This window comes from Gorilla gorilla, chromosome 12, assembly GCF_029281585.2.
Source record: "Gorilla gorilla gorilla isolate KB3781 chromosome 12, NHGRI_mGorGor1-v2.1_pri, whole genome shotgun sequence".
NCBI lineage: Eukaryota > Metazoa > Chordata > Mammalia > Primates > Hominidae > Gorilla > Gorilla gorilla.
Window position 1 is genome coordinate 136,078,918 of NC_073236.2, and position 19,974 is coordinate 136,098,891.

Consider the following 19,974-nt stretch of genomic DNA (forward strand, 5'->3'; position numbering starts at 1 on the left):
TATAAATGAGATACCTTCCCGTACACATTCCAGGAAAAAAATATCATGAGGGGAAAATATACACACGTTTTTTCAAATTCTTCTCATTTTCTGAATGATCTTTTGGGGGCTTAATGATAAAGAACCACGTTTCATTCTTTAAAATGTTTACTAAAAAGAAATATCACTGAGAAAGGGAATAAGAAGAACATGGAGCTCAATTATGAAACCTCGTCTTTGGCTTTCGAGAAGACACCACTGTGTGGGGCTTTAGTTTCACCCACATGTGATTTTCTTGCTGTTAAAATGTCCGTATGTGACATGGAAGCCCCATGGTTGAAGAAAAGTGGACTTCAGGTAATAATAAAGGTGGTTTTGTGAATCTACAGGTTTCCACTCCCGGGCCATCTGGAAGACATAGAAAAGCAGGTTAACAGAAAACATCTTCAAGCTGTGATCTGGCCACAGTTTGTTTCTGGTTCTCTCAGGAGCTTGCATTTCTGTTGGATTCTGGATTCTGGGTGTTGTTCCTGGGAGGGGTGGGGTGGGACCTGGGACCTGCAGCACACACAGCTACTCACGGCACACCCAACGGCAACACGCCGCCGTGCAGAACCGCCGCAGGAAACCTGGACACTGATTTCAAAATTAGCTTTTGTGCAGTGCTGGTGGCCACTCCATTTCAGTTCATCTAAAACAACGCTTCACATTCCTCTGCCCCTTCCTTCATCTTCTCCCCCTTCTCACTCCACAGCCCCCATCCTGACCAACCAGCATTGAATGTGCTGAGTCTAGAGCAATGTTTGAATCTGGATCCTTTGGTTCAAACGTGGTGCTGAATAACTCTCTTGAAGAGCTATTTAAGCCATCCTCCTAGTACTAAGACCACTCTAAAACTAAGCCCCAAAATGTGAACATCATCTAGAGGCAACATTGTCATTTTTTAAATTATGTATCCATTAAGTAAAATGAATCTCCTTTACCTCTAGTAAAATGTTCAGAGTGTTTAATTCCATTTGATTCATACAACAATTCTATACTAAGGAAGATAGAGTACTATAATAGACCTGAAATCAAATTTTATAAAAGAAGAAGCCTGGGCAACATAGTAAGACTCCCTCTCTCCAAAAAAAAGAAAAGTAGCCAGATGTGGTGGCTCATGCCTGTAGTCTCAGCTACACGGGAGGCTGAGGTGGGAGGATGCTTGAGACTGTCATTGTGGCACTGCACTCCAGCCTGAGCGACAGAGTGAGACCCTGTCACAAGAAAAAGGAGGAGGAGGAGGAGAAGGGAGCGGGGGAGGGAGAGTGGGGAGGAGAGAAGAAGAGGGAAGAACAGGAGGACGGGGGTGGGGAAGAAAGAAGAAGGAAGAAGATGACGAAGAAGAAGTAGGAGGAGGAGGGGGAAGAAGAGGACGAGGAGGGAGGGAGGGAGAAAGGAAGGAAGGAGGGAAAGAAAAACATGAGTTCGAGAAATCAGATGGTTGCCGTGTCTGTGTAGAAAGAGGTAGACATGGGAGACTTTTCATTTTGTTCTGCACTAAGAAAAATTCTTCTGCCTTGGGATCCTGTTGATCTGTGACCTTACCCCCAACCCTGCGCTCTCTGAAACATGTGCTGTATCCACTCAGGGTTGAATGGATTAAGGGCGGTGCAAGATGTGCTTTGTTAAACAGATGCTTGAAGGCAGCATGCTCGTTAAGAGCCATCACCACTCCCTAATCTCAAGTACCCAGGGACACAAAACTGCGGAAGGCTGCAGGGTCCTCTGCCTAGGAAAACCAGAGAACTTTGTTCACTTGTTTATCTGCTGACCTTCCCTCCACTGTTGTCCTGTGACCCTGCCAAGTCCCCCTCTGCGAGAAACACCCAAGAATGATCAATAAAAAATAAAAAAAAAAGAAAAACATGAGTTCCAGTCCCGTCCCTGCTCCCTCCAAGCTACAGGTCTCATGTGACTTCAGGCCAGCCACCTAACCCCTACAGGTACCTCACAGTAGAATGTCTGTTGGGAATTCTGTGATCTCTAAATCTGCTTCCAGCTCTAACAAACTATGATCCTACTATCATTCTCATTTTACAGAAGACAACTAATGTTCAGGGAGGAAAAGTAAATTGTTCAAGACCCTGTGGTCAACAAATGGTGGAGCACAGGCCAGGGCCTGGCTCTCTTAGCCCTAATCCATTCCTTCCACAGCAGCTTGCTGGTCTAAATCACAGGCACTAGGGCAGCTGGAAAAGAAGTCACCAACAAAAGTAATTAGAAATGCAGTTTCAAAGTTCTTTTTCCTGCACTAAGATATATACTTAGAATGGAGCCAAATCAAAGTAGATGTGCTCTCTAGCAGAAACTTAACTAAAAATTGCTCAGGATGAGATGGCGATGGTTCCTATTTGATTACAAATTTCCCCCTTAAAGTGTTACGAATGTTCTAGTCAAGTCTAACAACAAATCAAGAAGCCCAAATATGGTGAAATCATAGCTTTTCTTCCTCCTTCCATGTGCAACACTTTATATACCACTAATTGGCAGATGGTGTGAAACTGGTCTGATCTTTAAGAGGACTTGGACCATCCTAGAATCCCCGTTGCCACCTTTGTGCTAACCGTCAAGAAGCTCAGCCAACCTGGAGTCAAGTGCAGGCCTCATCTTAGTAGGGACTCTGCCTGTCTTCTCTCGCTTGGTAACAGAAACAAAAAGACAACTACCCAAATGGAGTAACTGGAGTCGCCAACATTTCTTAGTGCCTTTTGTGTGTCCAGTATGGTTCTGCTTATGGTAAGTAATTTTCCCAACAGCCTGTGAGTTCGTTATTATTATTAGCTCTAAACTGAGCCACAGACCTCGTGCATACCCTTAAAGAGGAGAGAAGCCAAATCTGTATATTGACTTAAGAGTCCATTCTCTTAGCCACCAAAAATGTACATAGGATTCTACTGTCCATTTAGGACATGTAAGGCATATATATACCTATATCGGCAAATGTATGTACATAGATGCGTGTGTTGTGTATAGATAAAAATAGGTATGTATAATTATTATAATATGCCTTAATTCGCTTTTAAAAAGGGAGAACATGTTAGAGATAACTATGTAAACATGTGCCATTCGCAAAGTGGCTAAGTCACTCTAGAATGCCAAGTGTGGGTTGACAATGTAAGAAGGGAAGGTCGGCCCCAGCGGGCAATGATTCACCCAGTCTCGCTAACAACCCTCTTCCCTCCCAGACTTGCCCAGTTAGGGAATAGAGGAAGGAATTCCACATGAATTTCAGCTTACAACATGTGTTTAAAAACTTAAAGTCTTGCCACCAAAATATGAAATTCACGATTTTAATATTCCACCAGCATACCTCTTTAGTGTAATGTGAAAAAATGTCCACTTTTATTTTCATTTGTCTTGCTATCCTTCCTAGTTTTTGACTGTTTCTTCACAACATGGTTCACATTCTGTTCTCATGGTATTTGTTGTTTTGTTACCCCTTAATCATGTGTTTCTGAGACGGTTGTGCCAGGCATGGCTACATGGGCAACTCCGGCATCTCAGGTGGCTGCTCTTGGCATGACTTTCCTGAGGACGGCTGCATGGGGGACTCCGGCATCTCAGATGGCTGCTCTCAGTGTGGCTGTCCTGAGGACAGCTGTGTGGGGGACTCCGGCGTCTCAGGTGGCTGCTCTCGGTGTGGTTGTCCCAGGCACGGCTGCGTGGGGGACTCTGGCATCTCAGGTGGCTGCTCTTGGTGTGGCTGTCCCAGGCATGGCTGCTCAGAGGACTCTTGTTCCTCAGGTGTTTGTTCTTCTTGTCTCTCAGGTGTTTGTTCTTCTTGTCTTAGTGACGATTTTTCTTGTGATTGTCCCATCGGTGGTTCTCTGTGGGCTTCTATTTCTACTGGGGTTTCTAGTAGTACAGGTGTATTTTCTTCCTCTAGAATGTCATATGATTCTTTTTCTTGTTTTCAGTAAATAAAATAAAACAAAATCACCAATAAATCTAGTAGCCACCTAAATCAACTGAAATAAATCATAAAAAGACAAACATTGCTGCTATATCATTGACTTAGTAGTGACAGTGATAATACTAACAAAAATACTTTTCACATAGGGTATTACATGTGCAATGTGCTTTTGCATGCATTATCTCAAACAAGCATAAAATATGATGAGATACCATCAGAGAAGCTAGAATCAAAGGTGTGTTACCAAATGCTAATTACACAGACACATTCCATTAGTCATTTAAAAATTGAAAAGTCACAGGGAAGATTCTTGCTCTTTCTGAGTCAGTGAAACAGAAAAGGCATTTTAAGTAAAATGAAAAAGAAAGAAATCAGAGTGCAGGAGAATCCAGAGGCCATGCCCTTCACAGTAGACCCCAACACATGAGAACCAACTTTCGGAGCTCAGGAAGAATACCCCATAGCAATCAACCTTTCACCGGCCAAACTACATTTCCCGATGCTAACATTACCTTTCCTATGGGGATGAATGCCATTTGGCAGAGGAAATTAAAAAGATGCTCCTGAAAACTGAAAACAAAACCATTTGAAATAACACTTGAAAAGAGGTCTTCGGCGAGAAGCCTTGCAGAGCCTGAGAGGGGCCAGGTCACTCAGCTGACGTGGAGAACTCGGCACATTCACACACTGCCTTCCCCAAAACCTGCTCATCCCCTTGTTTTCAGAAGTAACGCGTAGACCCAAACCAGAAACCTCAACTCCAATTTCATTCTCGCCACCCATATCCTCTTTGTGGCCCAGTGCGGTCAATTTTGTCCACTCCCAGGAATCTGTCACTTCCTGTCTGGGTCCCTGGGTCCCACCCCTGCCTGGGTCCAGGACTCCACACCTGAAAGAGAGAATACGATGCACACACATAATACTCTCATCCCTTTCCCTTCTCCCCTTGCTATCACAGCCACTTCTTAGAAACATAAATTTGATCACATCCTCTCCCTGCTTTAGCATTACCTACAGGATAAAGACCAAAATCCTTACATTGACAGACGAGGGCATGGCGACAATGGCCAGGTGACCACCAAAGATGTGGAGCTGCCCGAGACTGTGTTACCTGACAGAGAACAGCTAAACGGGGCCAGGCAACTAGTTCAGACCAAAGGGATGTGAAACGTGATGTGTCCCTTCTGGGCTGAGATGGCTGGGTATCTAATGTGGCTTCCTGTGTCTTTCCTTCTCCTCCTGTTGCAAACTCAGAGACCATGTGTTGAGGACAGCAGCATGACAAAATCAAGGATCCCTGAGTCACCGTGTGGAGGAGAGCCACCCAGGAAAGCCTCCAATCCACAGTAGGCTGCTGTGATCAAGAAATAAGGATTTATTGTGTAAAGCCACTGAGATTTGGAATTGATTTTTTTTTTTTTTTTTTTTTTTTTTTTACTGCAAATTAGCCTTGCCTCTTCTCACTGATGGACCTTAAAAGCTGAACCTTGTCTGTATCTCCATCTTCCTCACATACTATTCCTTCCTCAGGCACATTCACTTTTTGCTCCAACTGCCCCAAACTAGTTGCACTCCCCCAACGCACCCTCACTCTTCCATGCACTTGACTAAGCTGACCCCTCTGCCCACCACCCCCTTCCTCACCCTGTCAAGTTGGCAAATTCCTACAAGCCCTTCCCAATTCATTTTTGCAGTCCTCTCCTTTATAACATGTTCTATAAATCGCCGCAGCCTCCCTCCCAGGCCCAGACAGTCAATCGTTCTCTCTGCGGTATATTTCCAGGGTATCCAGTACACACCTCTATTTTAACACTTATCTCTCTTATGAGACTTTCTTGTCCATAGATCTGTGCCCAAACCCCAATACACATGAGCTTCTTGAGAAAAACAAAACTGAGTCTCATTCCAATGGATTCCCTCCACATTCTGGACAGCACTTGGCCCAAGGTCAGCAGTTCCGTATTGTCTTTCTATTTTTAAAAAATGATTAATAGCACATGAGTCCTGCTGCCTCCGTCCACTTGCAGATTCATCTTGAACGAGGCACCTTCCCTTCTGGGTTTCAAACTCTCTTTGAAAATAGGGGTAAAAATATGGATCTTTAGGAACTGTAGGATTAAGATGACATGACAATGAAAGCACATTTTGAATGGAAAAAATGGAGACATACATGATACGATACTCATCATCACATGAAAGCTTAAACAGAAAAAAAAAAGCAGGGGTTATAGAAGAAAATACAAAGACTGTCACACAGTGATGTATGACTATGTGCCAAGCAAAAGGCAGGGGTTGAGTGCTCTGAGGGCGAAGCGACCCTCTGCTAATCCCACACGAAGACCTGCCCGGCTGCTCACGCCGCGTGCTGACTTAGCGCCCTCCTGCACCTGGGCATGATTCTCTGCATCAAGTCTGTCTCCCCGACTAGAGGGCAGGGATTGCGTTTACTCATCTTTGTTTCTGAAGTACCCAGCTCAGCCTGGCACATGAAAGAAACTCAGAAAACGTTCGATAAATAAAAGAATAAAAAATAAATAATGAATGAACCAGCAGTCTGCTAGTCCCACACATAAGCACTCCCAAAAACACATAAAATTAGAATGTGCAGAATTAAAAATAGATTTAAGATATTAAAATGTATGTATATGAATATTAATATATTATGTAATATAAAATGAGATAAAATATTAATATAAAATAATATTTGTGCTGTGTAAAATGCATTTTCAAAAACTTCTGCGTTCACCTTGCCTTTTAAATCCAATCATCTACGAGGCGTTCCTTGCAGTGCGTCTGTGTGCTGTGTTGGTTTTCTTTCAGAACTCAACCTGCAACCCACCAGGCACCTGAGTGTGGCTGAAAATGTCTCCCCTAAGGATACTCATGTGTGTCTAAAGCCTCCCGTCTGAAACTCGTACTTCTTATCACAAGTTTCACGAGCTTTTCTTTACAAAATATTATAAGAATAAATGCAGTGAAAGATTAAAATAATCGAACAATGGAAAATCTGCCAAAACCGCATTGTTGACTGACAGATTGTGCCACCGTACGGTACGCCAAAATCTTCATTTGTCAGCTGACCTGGAACCTGCCATATGCAAGACGGTTTAGAGGGCTCCATGCATAGTCATGAGAGCATGGTTTACTCAAAGTCCACATGAGCACATGGGGAAGGCTGCCTGTCAGTGGGAAGCTTGGTGACACCCCCTACTAGGTAGTGAATCACGGGGCCTCGCGGCGGACACTTTCACTGCGAAACTCGCAGAGCGGCCACCCGCACCGTGCCCTACATCACACAGAGGTGTCCGTGAGTGAGCACTGGTCATAGGTTCTCTTACCAGGAAACAGAACCACTTTTTTACTCTTGCTGAGGTTCTTGAGAGATACCAGAAACAAACAAACAAACAAAAATCCAGACATTAGTAAGCTGACCAAAATGTGTAAAACCATGGTATTTTAATGTAAGATCTATGGATAAAAGAATTACTGGAAAGTAACCATTTTGATTAGTTTAGAGAGCATTTAGGGCCGATTTCAGTAAAAAATACAACTATGCTTTTATTACGCAGAAAGCCATGCCAACATTATGCAAATTGTACCTTCTGAAATTACAGGGCACTGGCAGAATTTTAATCTTATTTTTCTTCCCCCAACCCCTGCCGAAAAGCATATTTTACTTGAATTAGGTTTTCTTTCCCTTCTTCCTCATAGGAGTTCACAGCGGGCAGTGAGCTGCATGCAGTGGCATTTCCTCTGCTCTATATGAGATTTAGGAGGTGACAGGGTCTTTCCAGGTGACCAGTAAAATGCAGGTGCTGGGTGTTCTCTGCAAACAACCAGCAAATGCAAACCAGCTCGGCTTACACAGCAGCTGCTTTGTAAAATCTCAATAGTAAATAGCAGTAAAAGTAGAATACTCAGTCTAAAATGAAAAATACCAAAACTAAAAATGTACACTTACATCAACACTTGCAAGATAAAACACACAAATCCACACAAATATAATATAAATAAATGCAATAAAACTTTTCCACAGATCTGCCCCATGGAACATCTTCTCCGACAATTCTGCCTTGATTTCAGGTATCGTGAAGTCCACGGGCTTCTCTGCCAATTCAGCAACTTAGCAGGAAAAGATTTGTTCTAGTCTAGATATACGCCCATAAGTGTATCTGTGTGTCAAAGTTTCTATCGGCATAATTAACATAGAAATCTTTTGCTAATAAGCACTTCAGTTAACTGAACTCAGTAGCCAAATAATGAGACTGAGGCTGTTCTGCAGCCCTGACATTTTGGCGAGTGAGACAAAAAAGACGTGTGGGAGCAGATGCGGGAGCTGACAGCCGGGGAAGGAGGAATTCGAGAAGCCGTCAGAAGAGCTGGTTGGAGAGATTAAACTGCCAACAGCAGCAGCTGGGGAAATCTGAAAATTGGAGCAGAGGGAAAAACGAACAGGAATGAAGAGTTTCAAGAGCAGGCTGGTTTTGATTACAATCGTGTGAGCTCAGAGGCCACCAAGAATCAGACTTACGATAACAGCTGGATGAGGTCAGAAAAACCACTACCTTTCTCCACAAAGAATTTCCTCAATTGTACATTTTAAAGTATTATGTGATTTGAATATTATGTAAGTACCGTATTCAATACTCGGTTTAAAACCTAGTTTTTATTTTCATTTATTTTTGTAGCTGCCAGAAGCCCCAGCAGCTGCTAGTTATGAATTAAGATGTCAGGCTCAAATTTGTGAAAATAAATCCAATGTTTTGGTTGAAGGTATAATTAGTTTGTGAAAAGTTAGAAACCCGGAGATAGATAGCATTTAATTTCTGTATTTGGTAACTATTACCTAGGCAACTGATTTCTCTGTGGGCTAGAACATTTTTAAATAAATCAGCAAAGACCTTACCAAGTCCTTACAGGGGACTGCAAGTTACATCAAAAAGTAGTTTGAATTCACAAAATCTCTGATGGTGGCTTGAAGGCTTTCCTGTCCCCCTGTGGCCCTAGATTAACAGGTTAACCTAATAATCTCTCTTGCAACCACTATAGTTTTTTTATTCTTAAAATATAAAAATAATTTTATTTTCTGTATTCAAACATACTCATCATAGAAAATCTGAAAAACAGAGCAAAACCAAAAAACAGAAATAAATATAAATCATAAACCCACCATTTGATATAAGTTGCAACCTAAATAAGTCTAGCAATAGGGAATAAGAACTTAGTTCTAATTTTGTAGCCTTGGGACAAACTTCTAGAAGTGGATAGCTGGTTCAAAAGGCATACATGTTTTTCAGACTTCTAAGACATACTTCAGAGTGTGACTCTCCTGAGGACACAGCCCCACAGTACCCTCACAAATGATGTCTTTCTCTTCCACACACTTGAACCACCAGCCACGGAAGTGGGTGGGGGCCCTTCTTGCACCCACCACTGTCTCCAGATCTTTACCCCATCTTCCTCCCTAAAACCCTTCAGCCTCTTTGAAGTTCCTGTCATCAGATTGTACCATCCATCCCCCTTTCTTCTGAGTAGTTGTCTACTGAGCTCCAGGCCACACCTCCTACTCTTAGCCCATGTCAGCCTTTGGTGTTTGGTGTCTCTCTCTCTCTCTCTCTGTCATGATCCTTGGGGACCACAACAGTTACTCAATACAAACCTTCTAACTGTGGTTTCTCAGTGCCTTGGCCTCATCATATCTGATGATCCTGCTCCTTACCACAGACCACACCCTAGACCCTGTGATTACCAGGAATTCTGACCCACCTCATTCCACCCTCCCGTCTTTACAACCCTCTCCCTCTAATGCCCCGCTCCAACTCTCCTACCTCATCAGCACCTCTATGCCACCAGCCCTGCCACCATTTCACCCTCCCACCCCTGACTTGTCCACATCCTCCTTTACCAACTCTGGAGCCACTGCCTGCCCCGGACATGCCTTCCACTCGCGATCACCACCTTCAAGGGCTCCTTAGTGCCACGACATAACCCCAGGTTATTTCTCCAGTTCTTTCAGTAGCTCACTCTTCCAAGTAACTATTTCTTGTTTCCTTTTTCTTTAAAGCTCCACCTCCCCACTCCACACTCATAGTTCATGGCCCTGCCTCTGTGTATGAAAATAAGAGTACTCAGAAAAAACGTCCACAGGCCCTACCCCACACTTCCTCACCTCCCGGGATATGTGTCCGCATCCTCTGCCCTCTCCTGTGCTACTCCAGAGGGGCTGTCCTGTTCCTGCATAGGACCAACCCTCCCACCACGCACGGACTCCACACGGCTGGCCGGCTGAGGCAGGTCCACCCAGCAGTTATCGCCCCTCTTGATACTGTATCCTCAGTTTCTTCCCCTTTAGATGAGAACAGACGTGCTGTAATAGCCACGACTCCTCAAAAAGAACCCAGCCTTCACCATGGGCCCCCTCCTAAAAGAACCCAGCCTTCGCCATGTGACCCCCCACCCCCAAGAAAGAACCTAGCCTTGACCATGTGCACCTATAGCCACTGCCCCAGTGTGTGCTCCCCTACGGCCAAGTTCCCTCCGAGTGTCCCCTGTGCCTGACGTCTCCATTCCCACTACTTCCATTCTTTGGATCAGCTCCTATCAGGCTCATGCTCATCTTTCTACAGGAAACATCTGTTGTTAGGCTATGAATGACTTCCATTTGGCCAAATACAAGCCGGTTCTCAGCTCTCGCTTTGCATGATCAGCAAAATTCAACTCGATTGATTGAGTTCTCTGATTGCTCTAACGCCACTCCTTAGCAGATTTAGCAAAACTCCGAATACCGTTTTCACCTGAAGAGGCCCTTAAGAGATTGGCCAGTGTACTTGTGTTCCTACTGTGCTCCATGGTGCCCTCATGTTCCTCAGAGGCGTCTCAGGGGTCCAGCAGGAGGGCCCCAAAGAGACGGAAAGGAAGGCTGAAGGATTCCAACCAAACAATTCCTTTTTCCTCTGCTCTGTAGTCGGCAGGTCCTTAATTATATTCCACTTGGGGAAAAGGAGTTCTGGTGCTTCTTTTAACGCTTTATTTTGAAATAATTTTAGATTTATAAGATAGTACGGTATTACAAGATAGTTGCAAAAATAGTACAGAGAAGACCAGTGTACTCTTTTTTTTTTTTTTTTTTGAGACGGAGTCTCAGTCTGTCGCCCAGGCTGGAGTGCAGTGGCGCCATCTCGGCTCACTGCAAGCTCCGCCTCCCGGGTTCATGCCATTCTCCTGCCTCAGCCTCCCGAGTAGCTGGGACTACAAGCGCCCGCCACCAAGCCCAGCTAATTTTGTGTATTTTTAGTCAAGACATGGTTTCACCCTGTTAGCCAGGATGGTCTCGATCTCCTGACCTTGTGGTCCACCCACCTCGGCCTCTGAAAGTGCTGGGATTACAGGCGTGAGCCACCGCACCCCGCCGACCAGTGTACTCTTTAAGCAGCTTCCCCTGATGCTAACACCTTACAAAATCATGGTACTTTATCAAAACCAAAATTAGCATTTGTGTGATACTATTTAACTGTTAATACTATTTAACAGACTTTATTTGGATTTCCCCCAAACTAACGTGTGTTTGCTGCCCCAGGATCCAGTCCAGGAAAGCATGCTGCATTTGGTTACTATGTCTCCTAGTTACCTCCAGACTGTGACAGCTTCTCAGTCTTCCCTTATTTTTCATGGCCTTGATATTTTCAAGGAGTACTGGTTGGGTATTTTGTAAAATGTCCTTCAATTTGGGTATAGCTGATATCGTGTCATAAACAGACTGGAATTATGACTGGAGGGGGACAGTTCCACAGAGATAAAGTGCCTGCATCATACCAAGAGTTATATTACATCTACATTAATTCATCACTGGTGAAATTATCCTTGACCACAGGTGGGTGGTGCTGGTCAGATTTCCCTACCATAATGTTTTCTGATTGTTTCTTTCAAATACTAAAAATCAATGATTTTGGCTGGCCACAGTGGCTTATTCCTGTAACCCCAGCACTTTGGGAGGTCAAGGTTAAAGGATCATGTGAGGCCAGGAGTTCGAGATCAGCCTGGGCAACATAGCAAGACCCTGTCTCTACAAAAGTAACAAAATTAGCCAGCCATGGTGGTGTGCACCTGTAGTCCCAGCTGCTTAGGAGGCTAAGGTAGGAGGATCACTTGAGCCCAGGAGTTTGATGCTGCAATGAGCAATGATGGTGCCACTGCACTCCAGCCTGGGTGACAGAGTCAGATGCTGTCTCGAAAAAAAAAAGGATCTTGTCCTTACCTTTTATTTTAATATAAAAAATGAGACTCAATGCCTCAAATCAATGACCTGCACAGTTTCACTGTGTATTAATCTTAGTGGGACTAAAACCTCTGATGGTTTCAGTCATCTAGTTCACTGTTACTTCTTTTCACCAAGTAGAAACTCAAATATTCAAAAATGATTAAACCTAGAGACAGATACAGAACAGAAATGCCACAGGGAACTAGAGATTTCCATGGGAAGTGAGAGCCACGCTCCCATCTGAATGCTTCCTCCAGGAAGTCACCTGATGTCATTTATTTCACACAAATGCCCTGATTTTCCCTCTCTCTGACTTTTGAATTTATTGCTTGGTGTTTATATTTGTATTCTTCTTTTAAAGGATTTCCATGTTCTTTTATCTCTATTTTTATTGCAAACCACCTCAAATCTCCTTAGCAATAAATAAAAGTTGCTTTAATAATTCAAAAAAGAGAAAGAGACCAAAGAACACCACAAGTGGGCTTGGCTGTCCTCTTCACACATTCTTAAAAGTAAGGGAACACCCCGCATTTCTTAGAAAGATTTTAAAAATTCAACCCAAATCATGCCTGCGTGAGCCTTAGAGTGGCTGGTGTCACAGATGGATTACATGGCAAGTGGAGAAGCACTTCCATTGCCTCTGGGAAGGCAAACTCGTGTATTTATGGGAATAATGGAAGCTTTGGAGCAAGACAAATCTGGATTTAAAACCTACTTTCTAGTTATGTGGCCATGGGAAAGTAATTTACCTCTCTGAGTCTGTCTTAGTTCAAATTTAGAAAACTAATACCTACCATTTCAACAGCAATCCTCACATGAGGATAAAAAGAAAGAATATGAATATGATGCTCAGCACTGTTCTCAGCACATAATATGTGATGCTCCCTCCCTTCCTCAGCCATCCTCACTCCAGCCCACTTGATGGACATTTGATGTTCCCCAGGGCCAGACTCTTTTCATTCTGCCCAAGTTATTCACCAATTTATAGATTGCTCCCTCCCCCATCTCCGCCAACTAGTCACTTGCTTAATAGTCCTTTGACATGTTGACAGAGCACTGGAATGGGAATCTTAAATACTAGGTTAAGTTACAGATCTTCATGGAAAACTGAGTGAGCTCACAATGATGCCAACCTCAGTTCCCTCATGTGCAATGCAAGTGACCTCCCAGGTGATCTCTGCATTTCCTCCCACAGACCCTGAGCAGGCAAAGACAATAAAGATATGTGGAGCAGAAAGATGTCTGGAGGAAGTCCCCGCTAAGCGTTTACAGTCTGAAAAGGTACACACTGTATGATTCCAACTCTATGACATTCTGGAACTGGCGAAACCATGGAGGTAGTAAAGAGACCCATTGTAAAGTGATTACAACAGGTTTGGAGGGGGCAAGGGAGTGGATGGGGGGACACGGGATTTTTAGGAGAGTGAAGCTACTCTGCATGACACTATAATGGGGAATGCATGTCATTATACATTTGTCCAAACTTGTAGAATGTGGAACACCAAGAGGGAGCCCTAATGTGAACTGTGGACTCGGGTGATGATGATGTGAGGGGTCAGTGTTGGTTCATCAGTTGTAACAAATGTACCACTCTGGTAGGAGATGCTGACAGCAGAGGAGGCTTGGGCCAGGGATGGAGGTTGCGGGGGCGGGAGGGGGAGTAAACAGGATATCTCTGTACTTTTTGCTCAATTTTGCTATAAAACTAAAACTGCTCCGAAACATAAAGACTATTTTAAAAACAAATAGAAAATAAAGAGAGATCAGACTCTTTCAAACATTCTGTACTCAAAATCGGTGTTGTCACATAGGAGCAAACCCTGAAAAGACAGAGAAGACTGCTACTTATCTCCACTCCTTAAAGCTAACAGACTACAGCCAAGCAATGATGCCTTATGATAGGAAAGGGCTTCTGAACATCTAACCTCAGCTCTCTTCTGCAACTTACTATGTTTCTTTTTATTAAAAACTTCAATATACATTTCATTTATTTTCATTAGTCCTAATGATAAAGAAGTATTTAAGTAAGCTAGACCTCCTACATGGCTGGATAAGCTTTATGTTCATCTTTTGGCTGCAGTAACATTTCTAAATTGAGCTGATAATCAATATATGGTCTCAGTTTGGGGTACACTTCCAAAGGACCTTATGGTAGACATGCTCATAAAATGAGGCTTAAAAGGTGAGCCAATATTTTGAAAGACAAGCTCTGAGCCCTGAAAGGCTGACACAATGGCAATGGAAATGGTATATGGCACACAGCACACAAAACGTGTAGGACAAAATGTGTCAGACGCAAATGAAAGGCCTACTTGTGTCCAAAACCTCAATTTATGTGACTACAAGATACAGAAGCTTAGCACATATAAGACTCAGTGGGTAAGGTGGGCAGAATAATGGCCCCCAAAGATGATGACATCCTAAGCCCAGAACCTGTGACTATGTTAGGGTGCATGGCAAAGGGGAATCAGGTTGCAGTGAAATTAAGGCTGCTAATAAAGAGGGCGAGTATACTGGATCATCCAGAGTGCCCAACATAATCACAAAGATCCTTAAAAGTGGAAGAGGAAGACAGAAGAGAAGAGCCAGAGGGCAACGTGATGGCAAAAGAATGCTCAGAGGGATGCAGGGTTGCTGCCTTTGAAGACAGAGGAAGGGCCCACAAGCCAAAGGATGTGGACGGCCTACAGAGGCTGGAAAAGGCACAGAAACAGATTCTCCCCAGAGCCTCCAGAAAGGAATGCAGCCAAGCCAACAACTTGGCTTTAGCCCAATGAGACCTGTGCTGAATTTCTGACCTACAGAACTGTAAATCATAACCTTGTGCTGTTTCAAGACACTAAATTCATGGTAATTTGCCACAGAAGCCATTGGAAATTAATAAAAGCACTCCTGCCATCTCCAACGTCCTCTGGGGAAGTGCAGTGTAGGGAGGTATACACTAGACATTGGGGGAGAGAAACTGCACGGCTTACTCTCACCTTGAGCCCTGCGCTCAGTGCTGGGGCCACACCATCAGAGGCATTTAAATAAATGTGAAGAAAATGACTACAAATCAGGCCATATGCCTAATATTGGAGGGACTCGGGTGTTTGAGTTGGTTTGGAGAAGAGAAGACTCAAGCGGAACATAAAAGCTCTCTTCAAATACAAGATGGATCTGCCCTAATGGAAACGAAGCTTTGATAGGAAGAGTGGCAGAGCAGCCAGCTTCACTGTGTATGGCCTCGAGCAGCTTTAGTTCTATGTTATCAACAATCTCAGAGCACCCAATACTCTCCTACAAACACAAAGGTTGCTTCGAGGAAGAATGAAGCAGCGGGACCACCTATCTGAAGAGAAAGTGCAAAGGAGATGGGTAGACTGGCTACAGGATCTTGATGGTTCTTTTTTAGTCTGAATTTCAATCAGGTGATAAGCTATTTATTATTCCTTTATTCACACTGACAAAAACATATTGGAGTCTACCTTTGAATGGAATGAAAACTTGTGCTATAGGTGATTTTTCCTATGAAATTTGCTGGGAAATTCAACACAAACGTATGGTGAAAACAGACAAGAATACTTTCTGAAGCCATTTAGTGTTGGCAGATGTTTCGATTTCGATATTGTTTGACATACAGTAACCATCCAACGTCAAAGAGAGGCACAATCGAAATCAGGTGTGCAGAGGGGACTGGAAATTACATTAGGACCCAGATGAAGATACACAAGTAGAAAGAGCCCCTCGCCATGCCAGGAGACACTGATTCCTGCACATGATGCAACAGAACCGACATAGGGAACTCAAGGAAAGTCCAAAAGAGGAAAGTGAAAAAGGCAGGGCTACCTTCCATTCGCGCATGGTTTTCATTTTCAGCCTTTAGATCCCTTTTCTCATTCAACATCACAACACTGCCATGTGCAGTTCCTTTTGTAGATGAGGGAAATAACATTCAGAGAGGTGGAGTGCTCTGCCTTAGACATCACAGACGTCAAGCAGGAAGGGCTGGTGTTTGATCCGAGGACTCTGACTTCTACACGTTCCACCACACACATGGCTGAATTCAATTAGGCAAGTTTGTTTGGGTGCTGAGTTCCTCTGATTAACATTTTGCTTCTCCTCTTTCCATTTTCAAGCATTTTTAAATGATTTTTTAAACACTGTCATATGCAGCATAATGATGTTTCCATCAACAAAAGGCCACATGTACAATGGTGGTTCCTTAAAATTATAATACCATATTTGATTGTATCTTTTCTATGATTAGATATGTTCAGATGCACAAATACTCACCATTGCGTTACAGTTGCCGATGTTATTCAGTACGGTCATTTACTGTACAGGTTTGCAGTCTAGGCAATAGGCTACACCACATAGCCGAGGTGTGCAGTAGGCTGTGCCATCGAGGTTTGTGCACGTCACTCTCTGACGTTTGCACAAGGGCAGAATCATCTAAAAAAGCATTTCTCAGAACACACCCCATCATTGAGCAATGCACAGCTGTAAGTCCATGTTAAAATCCTCTTGGCAATTTTAATGCATCCAATGACAACTTCTTTAGGATCATTTGGAAGAGGGCTGTCTACAAATAGGAGAAAACTACCCCAAGTTTTTACGGCTACCAGGAAGGCAAAGGAAATGTTCCTTCTCTGTGCGGTCATATGTCCAAAGCACACGATCTTTGATCACTACTGAGGAAAGTCGCCAAGTAAATCCTACTCGGAATTGCTCAGAAACAATTTTACAAAACTCAAAAGATCATTTTATCAGGCTGAAATTATCCACCCCAAGAGACTGAAGAAAGGCTGTGTTTAAATCAAATGCCATACAGGAAGTGAGTGAGTTCGGCCAACAAAGAAAGAAATAGAAATTTGAGATTCTCAGAAAAGAGTTACATTTAGTAGTAAGCAAAGTATCTGAGGCAAAGAAAAATGTAGTGAACATTCTTCTAGAATTGTTTGGATCTTGTTCTGTCTAAAGGCAAAGAGTCTGGATTCAGAGTTCAAACAACCACCCCCCGTGAGTCAAGGTCAATCCCACCACAGAGCCCAAATGGACCACTAAGCCTCTGGTCCCATGGCTCCCCTTTAACCTGCCCAGCCACATGGAGTGGGGTCGCGACTACAGGGTGCAGCTTCCTGCTCCTGCCCATCAGGCTCAAGAAGACAAGAGGAAGGGCTGAACCTGTGTGGAGTTCACAAATTTCCCAAGAGCTGGAACCAAGAAGGAGCATCTAATTCCTTGGCCTCATCTTACCAATGAGGACATGGGGCCCCTGCAATGGGCCTGAGTGGATACAGCCCCTCGACAGCAGGTCCAGGGCTACTGGCAGGTCTTGTGGATGCAGGCCCAGTGCTTGCTCTCCTCTGCACCACACTGCAGTCCTAGGCATCATTTTACACCTAAGCAAAAGATCACAGAACATCATTAATGGATGAACAAAAAAAAAAAAACCTCCAATAAAAGCACTCATTATTTCCAGGATCACAAGAAATACCAAGTGGCTAAGTTGTCACCTACCAAATATTTGGGAAACTGCAGAGATGCATTTAGGTAAGCTGATTGATATGTAAGCACAAACATCAGGGCCTGAACCACCAAGCAAACATTAACCACTGGGTTTTCTGTCAGCTCTCCTTATCCTTGGGTAAAATAAGATGCATATTCAGTGAAATAATTTTCTGCATGGCCAACATCCTTATCTACAGCCCAGGGCTGCCCTCACAGCCTATATGGCACTAACATTCAGATGCCCTGACGGCTTCTTCACAGAGGGCGGCCACTTCCATTCCACAACAGAAGCTAAGACTTAGAGCGGCAAGCTTCAGAAGCTGACACTGACTTAATTTCATATTATGTGTCAATAACATAATGTGATGGCTGATAACAGCCATCAAAAGCAGAGGTTTTATCCACCAGCCACCTAATAGGAAGAGGAAAAGCAGGGACGAAAGGATTCTGTGAGGGGTGAGAGAGAACCGAAGGCCCCGAAACCCAGAGATTTTCTACTCTGCTTGGGGTGGTCTTAACGAAAATCATAAAAACAGCAGGGAAAATGAGCAGAAGCCTGGTTCAGGGAAGCAAATCTCTGTAGCTTTACCCAAAGATATTAAGAAAGAATTAAAAAATAAACCATTGTGATTAATTTTGCTTGGAGCAGGCTGTTATCACAAGTCAAAAGAGGCTGTCAAAATAGACAGGAAAAGATTATAGGAACCGCGCAGCACGACCAGGATGTGCTTTTGAACTGGGAACATGTGATCAAAAAGGCAGGTCGGGCAGGCAACTGTGTGCTCCACTCTCCACGAGGGCTCGCCCTGCCTGCTAAACTCTGTCACCAACTGCCAGTAGCTTTTTGAATGACAATCAATAACAGTTCATCACAGAGCCAAGCTAATTTATGATCATAAAATGTTAAAAATTCATTTTTAACCATTCCTTAGTTGCCAGATTGACTAAAATCAATGCAAAAAAAAAAAAAAAGACATCTAATGAAGCCTTACGGAATGAGAATCCAGCCTGAAAATGCTATGCATCCGGATTCTCAGGCTCACAGCACACAAAGAAACTGAGAAGAAGCGGTGAAGCGGTTGCGGTGCACACACACTGCAAAAGAAGGAGGTTTCTAAAACCAGCATCACAGGCCCTGTGCAGCGTGACCGTGTGTTCCTGTGCCGGGGCCACTGGAAGTGTGAACACTTCGAAGCAAAGTAAAGCAGACTGAAAAATGATAGTGAAAATAATTGGTATTTTTTGGTTTCTTGTGTCCCCTCTTTTTGAATACCCCTCCGCTTCCTAATTCTCAAAAACAAACAAAAATAACTTCAATAAAATAGCCAAAAATGATTTCCAGTGAGTAAAAGAAAAACTTACTACTGCCTTGAATTAAACTTCAAGGACTTAACATTGCCTTATTCTCCCAGAAAAATGAAACTTGCAAACTCACAAAATATCAGAAGGCACAGCAATGTTTTGGAAACAAGGTGTTGCAAGTGGCAAGAATTCCAGGACTTTGAAGCACCTGATTCTACAGAATTTGGTAGGATTGATGGCCACTAACAGCCATAAGCATTCAGCAGGAAAGGTAACATGTTTTAAGTGAAGTGTGAAATGGGCTCATTCCCTCCTCCCAAATAAATCTGCCTGCTGGGCCTCAATTTCTGGTGGCCTCAAACTGGCTGATTAACTTCAACAGCCCTGTGTAATGCAGCATAGTGAGAAACGGCTCAGAGACTTTGAAGGCTGTAATTGGACTATGATGCTGTTGGGTAGAGCCCAAAGGGTTGCTGGGCACTTGGAAACAAACTAGTGAGCTTATAAAATAACTCACTGTCACCTCCCCAGGCTGCCCAGAGCTGACATGATGAGGCAAGCCCACAGAGAGAGGGCAGCCCCGGGTGAGCGGCACCCCCCCTGCACCCAGCACACCACTTTCCTGGCCATGGAGTGTAGGTAGGAAGAGGAGGCAATCTGCTTCAATTTCTGCTGTTTCTATTGTCACCTTTGTCACCAAGCACAAGACAGGTAATCACTCTATTGAGAATAACCATCTGGCAAGGTTGTTACCGTGAAAATAAAAATCAAAAGGAAATGTCTACAAAGGCAGTTTATAATCCACACATATTTTTAAATTATTATGGCAGATGGTTCGATGTATGTTTTATAAACTGAAGGCTCAATAAAAGTCTGCAGACTTTCATGTGATTTTTGAAAGTACTCAGAACTTTGACTTGAAAGGGCAGAGGAAGGGCTGAAAGGGGAAAAGAGGTACAGTTTGCCCACTGATATTTTTTTCTGGGGC

At 43.6% G+C, this 19,974-nt stretch overlaps 1 protein-coding gene across 1 annotated transcript in view; it reads right to left on the reverse strand.

Annotated features, from left to right (window-relative positions):
• Positions 1-278: 278 nt before the first annotated feature.
• Positions 279-19,974, reverse strand: part of DCDC2C (doublecortin domain containing 2C) — a 146,924-nt gene continuing 127,228 nt past the window's right edge. Inside the window, exons 11-12 of the transcript XR_010130074.1 lie at positions 3,332-3,927; positions 279-387 (exon numbers count right to left, since the gene is read on the reverse strand). The gene's annotated coding sequence lies outside the window, so the exon portion shown is untranslated. The remainder of the gene's footprint in view (positions 388-3,331; positions 3,928-19,974) is intronic.